Source organism: Pinus tabuliformis, chromosome 4_2, assembly GCF_031772625.1.
Source record: "Pinus tabuliformis cultivar Carrire ecotype Pingquan chromosome 4_2, CPIR1, whole genome shotgun sequence".
NCBI lineage: Eukaryota > Viridiplantae > Streptophyta > Pinopsida > Pinales > Pinaceae > Pinus > Pinus tabuliformis.
Genome location: NC_142304.1, coordinates 785705925 through 785714711, shown reverse-complemented (window position 1 = coordinate 785714711; position 8787 = coordinate 785705925).

Genomic DNA, 8787 nt, shown 5'->3' with positions numbered 1-8787 from the left:
CTTGATACGACATCACGTTGAACCTCAGGTCTGAATGTTAGATCTTGTGTTGCTATACTTTCGTCGATATGATCTGAGGAAGTTAGTGCTTTTGCAAGCTCTAGAATTCCATCTCAAATAGAGCATCATGGGATTTTCACTATAATTGGTTTTCTACACATTTTCAGAATATGAAATTAAAATCCATATCAGCCAAAAACTTAGTGAAGCTCGGGCCCAAATTTCAAATCTAGTTTTGTTATAGTTTCAGAGATACAATCCAAGATATTTAGGGTTTCTACAGGCTCCCGAGTTACATCCCAAATAGGTGACCATGTGAAAATTGTCATAACATTCATTTTGAGCATCATATTGAAATATCGTCAGTTATAGAATGAGGACAGACTGTATTTTTCTGTGTATCTATTTCAAGTCCTAAGGTTGAAACAATGACACGTGGAACTTCGTACAAGTTCGCTCTATTGAACTAGTCTATAATCATGTCATCGTGGGAGATTTGACATAACTCTTCCTTTTAGAATCCAATCTTGGTCAGACTTGCAGGGTTAGTGTCTAGTCAATTTAACGTCTTAAATTGCTCTACATAAATTATCAATCCAGGTATAGTAAACTGATGAAGTGTGGTGCACCATATGTGCTTAGTTAACCTTTTTCTTACTTCGTTGTTTTGTAGATTTTATTTTGTTTTGTGGTTTTGTTTTTGTTGGTTTCCTAAAGTGTCTAGTGCAAATGGAAATCCTATTCTAATGTCTTAAGAATACTTTTAAAGGTCAAGTATGGGTAGAGATTTCAAGACAAGGTTTATGTCCCTAATGGTAACTTCCACAACTTAGCACTTCAAAAGATCTCAAAACATGCTATTGATCAAACCAGTACTTGAACAAAAGTGTAAATATGCAGCTACTTAAATCAAACAAAAGATGAAATACTGATCATGAAATCATTGTCTTTGCTGCTTGTCTAAATATGGAAATAAAAGTTAAGCTATTGCACTCAAACAAATCAGAAACTGCAAACTAATAAAAGTAAAATCAAATCACATCATTCATAGTTCAATTCCTATGGCTTTCGGAGATAATCGTCAATGATATGAGAAAGTTGATATCCAATTGTGGGAAAGTAAAATTAAAATCAAATCACATCATTCATAGTTTGATTCCTCGCCAGGTAGTCTAAGCTATGGCTTTCGGAGATAATCGTCAATGATATGATCAAGTTGATATCTAATTGCAGGAAAGTAAAACTAAAATCAAATCACATCATTCATAGTTTGATTCCTCACCAGGTAGTCTAAGCTATGGCTTTCGGAGATAATCGTCAATGTTATGAGCAAGTTGATATCTAATTGCAGAAAAGTAAAACTAAAATCAAATCACATCATTCATAGTTTGATTCCTCGCCAGGTAGTCTAAGCTATGGCTTTTGGAGATAATCGTCAATGATATGAGCAAGTTGATATCTAATTGCAAAAAAGTAAAACTAAAATCAAATCACATCATTCATAGTTCGATTCCTCGCCAAGTAGTCTATGCTATGGCTTTTAGAGATAATCGTCAATGATATGAGGAATTTGATATCTAAACTAACTGACAAAGAAAATGAATAAAACTGAAATCAAAGCATAACTAAAATTGAAAATCTAAAAAAAAACAAAGTCAGCAGAGAGGCAAATCTCATGTCACTATTTGATGCAAAAACATGTAAAGAAAAACTAATCTACAATCAACCACACTTACATGAATTAAAATTGCATGAATGGAAAATCTAATCTATCAAACTTGAAAGCAATCAAATGACATAATGAAATCAAAGCAAAATTACAAAATGAAATCTACTCTACCTTACATTCTAATATGCTCCATGACATCTACTTCACATCTCCTTCCATGTTGAGAACATCAAAGCTTTATTCAAATTCTTCAAAATTACAAAGTACAACAAAGCTCTCCAAAGCTTTCAAAAGCCATCAAGGAAGAACTACAAACTCAAAGCTAAGCTAAGACTCTCAAGCTAAGCTCTAAACTCTAAGCTCTAAGCTAACAAATGAAGGAGAAAGATCTCCTATTTATACAAAAATATGAGAAGCCATCTCATTAATGAGAGTCTATGAATCTCTCCTTCTACCGCTAGAGTCCTAATCGAAATAGGAACTGATAAGACACATGTCTTCTTAGAATTTCAATACAATTAGGAGATGTGACACATATCCTCATGATCCCATAATTCTTTCCACTCAAATTCGAATTTGGCCTTAGAGTGCCACATAAGGGTCTTTTAGAAGTCTAATTTTGACCTACACATGTTAACAATCTCAACCCACTTGTTAGGTATAGGCATATGCACATTATTTTCTAATTTTTAACCACAAATTCACTTAAAAAAGCTAAGAATTAATAAAGTTTGGAAAAACATAAATGTGGCCCAATGATAATGAAAGTGGGATGAATGTAGTGACATAGTAGTGAAACGGAGGTGATATAATGGACATAATAGTGAAAGTGTAATGGAAATGAATGACATTTTCAAGACCCAACATACCCCCCAACTGAAGTTATTGCATGTCCTCATGCAATATATATTACATTAACTCTTTTGATCCTTGAGCTTTGGCTTAACTTTGCATGATATCATTTGATAACTTCATATTTCTGCAAAGTGTTTTACTTGAATTGCAACATGGTTGGTTCTTGTGTTACAACCATTTTTTTTTGTTCCATTCTATTTTGATCTTTGAACTTTGCATAATGATATTTTGATTATTTTTTTCAAAGTATATCTTTATTGGATTGCATGATGGTTGGTTTTTGTGTGACAACCATGATTTTGTTTATATCCAATTTATCCTTTAAGCACTTTTTTGAAAAGCCATTATATGCTCATAATAATAACGTAATTTAGTTAATATATGTTGGAAGTATGTGGGCTCCTGAGTATGATATGGACATGGCAAGATATGAAGATGAATGTATTCCTCCCACAACTGATGGTATTGACAATTTTATGAAATGAAGAAGAGAAATGTTTTTCAAACAATTATCATTCTAGCTTTTTATGGAATTCTATGGTCAAAAGTTAGAAAATGACATACCTTAAATTACCCTTTGGAATGGATGAGTTGTACGTGTGGTGGCTGCAAAATTCTGATCATATTCTTCTTCAAGTGGTTGAACAAGAGCAGTCATGGATAACGAGATAAGATGAATTTTTATTGCTTCTACTAAAACTTGCTGAATCTGCTCCAAAATGCTAAAAATAATAGTCTTGATGTCTTCAAAACTCATTGGCACAATTCCTACTATGTGAAAAGATGTTCTGATGTCGAACATAGTAGGAAATTTTTGACTTAGTGGCCATTAATGGATGCTGCTAGTCAACACGAGAACTCTCACCATTGATGGCAATGAGAGTCAAGATGCCCAAACACATCTTGCTAGGTACGAATGCTTTTGCTGATGTCAATTCACCTAGAAGATCTGATGAACAAGGGACATTAATGTATTCCCATTGTTTGTCAGCATGAAAACTTACCATTAAGGCATGCAAGCCTCAAGGTGTTTTTACAAAGAACTTAGACTGAAAGGACTATGGACTCAATAATTTGCATTGAAGTAGGCTTATTTGCGAAATGAAAATGACAAGAGATGGAAGATGAAAATGGAAGATGGCAATGGAGAGTAGAAATGGCAATGGGAAATAAGCATGTGAATGATCCTCTTGCTTTTATTTGTGGGTTATGAATGGACAAAAAGAGATGGAAAGTGTATGTGAATGTAAATGGGAAATATGGAGTGAACTGAGGTGAATGGTTTATTATGAAGTATGGATGTGATGGAGACAATAGTATCTGAAACTTTTTCAAGTGTTTGGATCTGATTTTGCATCAACATATTTCCTCTTTGTTGTTGATCATCCTCTTATGAAACAAATTGGTCTCTTAGAGAGACACCATTCTCTTGAGTCATTTGTCCTTCCTCTTGGAACCTGCAAAAAAAAATAATACTTCTTCTACAATGGAATGTAAGATTATCAAAGGAGAGATGGCCAATCTCTCTAGTTATGATATTTGCACACAAAACTAAGAATTTGTATTAATAAAACAAGTTCTCAAAGGAAAAATAAAAAGAATTTATACCTGCTTTAGAATTGGTGCCCCAAGTTGAATGTTGCTTCTTTTCAGCAATTTATTTCATTATTTGCCATTTCAAACTCTAATTATGGATTTCTCATTGTGTAGATCTTGTTGAGATCTTTCCAACAATACTTGAATCATCAATATCGGATTTTGTATGGGAAAGTTAGGTTGATTTGAAGAATGAGGTTTTTTAGCTGCGGAATTGGAGAATAGCTGCGGAATTGGACTTTAGCTGCAGAATGTCGACGGTTTCTGTAGCTAAAAATATTGAATAAAAAGTTAGCCATTCATCTGTCATCATCAGTCAAAAATTAATCAATACCTTCAAAAAGGCGAGCAAATAAATTATTCATTTCATTGATTCAAAATTATTATTTTTTTTTGACATGCAACGACCTAGTGTGGCAGCTTAGTGATAAAACACAGCTTGAATTTCGTTTGACCAAGGTATTCTTCATCAAATTGGATCATATGAATAGGACACCATCCATGTACTGACATTTTCCCAACTACCCATGTGGTTTGTTTCGTCTCTTGACACCTATAACCTATGGAAGTAATAAAATGGCTGCGGAATTGTCAGTTAGCTGTGGAATCAGGCTACATTCCATAGTTAAAAGACAATCAACCATTAGTTTTCTGATTTAAGTTATTGGAAGAGATATTTTATGCAACCAAGTACCAGGGAGAAAGAGCCTAGGATCACAGCTGGTGCACAAGACCAATTATTCATGAGCTTCTCTGTTATTTTTCAAAAAAAAAATCTTCACTGTTTTGCTTGAAAAGTAAAATTTTTATAAATGGTATATGAAGCAAAATAGTTTTAATAATGAAAATATTTCAGAGTAATGGAATTGTATGATCTTTTCAACAACTTTAATGACTCCTACAGCAACCGTTTAACACATATCCCTAACTACCCATTTGATCTAGCTAAAGAAAGTCCAATTCCAAGTGTGTTCAACTGATTTAGCTCTCCCAATGAGCCCCATCATTTTTGTTCTCGACTACTCTTCAGAATTCCCTTTACTGTTTGAGAAATGGAGTAATTTCATGGATAGAAATCAGACATATATGGATATGAAAATGTATATGGAAGAAGATGACTGTGACTAAAGTAATTGTATGTACAGAGTATGTGAAGACAGAGTGAATATATGCGTACGCTGTGTGAAAACAAGGTGACTCAGTATGAAAAGAGGCTGCAAAGATATGAAAAGGGAAAAAAATTCTGTGTAATGAACAACTAATAAGGGTTTAAGTGTCGTATGCAATCAGCTTATGATTCACAAGAATCCAATATTGACATTCACAAGAATGATGCTACAATTCAAATCTCTACGAATCATGCAAGGTGTGTGACTACGCAAATAATTAAATCCATCCGAGTAAAGCATCTAACATTTTATGAAAAGAACATAGGGATAATTGTTTAAATAGGTGGAGTAGTGAACGATTGAAATTGACAGATCAGTTTTGAAGAGGCGTACTCAACTTGTTCATGTAATGGAATTAATTCACTAAACAGAGCCATCTTCAATTGGAATTATATGTGTTAATGAGTTGTAGATGAATGGAAATAAAAGGCGGGAGATGTGGTGGAGTAAACGCCAACACATAATCAAATTAGAATTCCCCTTTCCAAATTAAATCACAGCCTATTATATCTGTTGTTGCTGCACTTCCCTATCCTGTTTGGGTAGCTCTTGTTCCTTCTGGAGTTGCTCCTTCAACTCATGCAACTCCTTCTCTACGTCTTCCCTTTTTCTCTTATCCCTCTACCTTCGAGTGATTCTCTTGTCACGCTAGTGCCTCTTTTCCTCTATAGCTATAGATGCTTTCTCTACAAGTGGATCTACTCGAAGCTTGCAACTTTGCTCCTCCTCCATGCGATCGACAATCTTCCTCTTTCGCTTGTCACACATTAGTATGCTTGCCTTTGCTACTCCTGCTATTGCTCTCTGGGATGTTGCTTCATGTTGCTTCGCTAACCACTCCATAGTGAAGCTGACCTATTCATTGGTTCTGGAAGAACTGTAGCAATATCTCCATAGGTCCTCCTCAGCCCAATGAAATGCCATGTGGATCTAGTTAAAGTGAACTCTCGTGCAGTGATCGTTCACAATGCAATGTGGGTCATATAGATTTTAACTTTGGAGCTAGAGTGGATACTTCTTCATCAGTTCTTCTTTGACATCCACTTACTTGATACTCTGAATCTCATATAACCCAATCCACAATAGAAGAGCAGGCCAAGTTGCCTTCTTCTTCCAGTGTAGTCTAGTTGTCAATCCTTCCGAGATGTGATATGATACTTCCTGAATGACCAGTATGTCCAAGGAAAACTTCGATAGAACATGTGGAGGCTTCTCCATGCTAAACATTCAGATGAAGGTGCCGGATGTGAGACATACCAATAAACAATGCCTATAAGTTCCTTCATTGCTTCCTTTGACATGGAGGGTGGATCCTGTTCGAAGATCATCTTGTAAATTGGGGTTACAAAATGATCAGACAACTACGTGATTACTCCTCTAAAACTGCATTTAGATAACAACCTTAAATATGTGTTCATAGTAGTCTTCGCCGGTGACCATTCCCACTCCAAGCCCAGCAACTCCTATTAGGAACAGATTGCATCTCTGCATTAGGGACAAAAATTAGTCAGCAATAATGTGATAAGCCCATGGTATTAGATATATGGTATTGAGAGACCCATGGTATTGTATATATGAAGCCTATATCGAGGCTAGAGACTCCCCATTGGGAGATGTCAAGGATTATTGTATTGGCAAGCATATGGCTTGTGGATTGTTCTCCTTCCTTAAGGAGTTACTTTAAGGTGTTACCCTACCTCAAGGGTTTTATCAATAAAGAGAAGAATTTATATATTCATATCTTGTTATTTGTGGGCATATTTCTATTCTCATATATTTGCAAGACAGATATATTACAAGTGGTATCGGAGCACTTTCTTGGGAAAAGTGGGGAGGAATTTTTTTTTTGCAGGAAGTTTTTGGGGTGGCAAGTTTGCAGATTAGATATGAAACTTTTGGTGAAAAATTTACAGATCTCAATTCTTTGGAAAAAAATTACCCAAATTCTAAAAAATAATAGGTCGAATTGAAGTCCGGATGAGGGAGATATCACTGATTTAAAAATCAGCTGTGTTGCAAAAATTGTTCAATGAAAATACGTGGATGACAGATCTCCAATTAATTTTTGTAGTTTTTGGTGGGGAATTTTGTGAAAACAATTGTAAATTTGGGATCCTCTTGAAAACTTACCCAAATTGAAAAAACAAATCGGTCGAATCATAGTCCGGATGAGGGAGATATCGTTGATTTAAAATTAGCTCTTTTTTTAGAATTTTTTGTGACGACAAAATAGTACAGTGAATCTGAAATTCTAGAGTTCCTAGATCAAGATTTCTAACATGGGAATATGCATAATGGCTATTCCATTTCCGAAAACAGATCATAACAAGGATTTTGAGAAATATTGGAGGAGCTGGGGCATTCTAAATTTTTTCCAAGTAAGTGATATTTTCAAAACCCTCTTCGTGGCCTCTAGCAAGATTTTTTTTACAGGAAAAGATGATGGCCCTACTGTAGAAGAATTCATAAGAAGATAAAATTCATCATATGAGAAAAATTGGAAAGGTTTCATATGACTTAGTTTGAAAGATGAGGCTGCCATATGGTGGAGATCACTTGACAATAAGAAGTTATACAAATGTTTAGATGACTAATTTGAAAAATTCCTTTTAGACAAATGGTCTCATGCTGGAAAACAAGATAATGAGAAACATGTGGGGTTATTCTCTACTGCTATCTTCTTATTACAGGTTCATGGATGTATTCAGAAGAAGAAGATCATTGTGTCTATGAATCCTAGTTGCAAGAAAAATATTTGACAAAAACATTTCAAGTTCTAACAAAACACATGGAAAACACACAGGTTTATAATGAGGATGTTCAAGTTTATAAAGATTTAAATATTTCTATCGATAAGTATGTATTGCATTCTCATTTTTATGCTTTAGATATAGATAATGTGGATGTTGTTTTGGCACACCCTTGGATGGAATTTGTTGGTACTATCAATATTAATGTGCAGAAGAAATTCATGAAGCTCTGGTATAAAAAGAAGAAAATTACATTACAGGATATTTTCATCAATAGACAGGTAGAGTCCAAGGAGGTTGAAGCAGAAAATATTACAGGTACTGATACATTAGATGAGGAATCTGTGGTTGAAGTAATATTGGAAGATAAGAAACAACCGCAGGCACCACAACATGTACTAGATACTAATCAGGCTCCACTAGGTAGTGAATTAAAGAAAGATAAACCGTTGGTCAAAACTTCAGCATATCACCACCCACATCACCCTGTAAGAAAACAACCAACACGATGACAACAAATTAGCCATAAGGACAAAAACCCCTGCATGAAAAATAGAGAGGGGTGACGATCCACCCACAACACATCAACATAGAAGATCCGCCAAGGTCAACTTCCATCTCAAGCAAGTGAGGCACCAGCTAGATTGAGGGTTCACCTTTCTCTTGGATGGATAGATGCACGTGCATGGTTCGAGTGGACTAGTCTTTTGAGTAGGTCTTATTATTTGTGTTCTTCTTATGTTCCAAG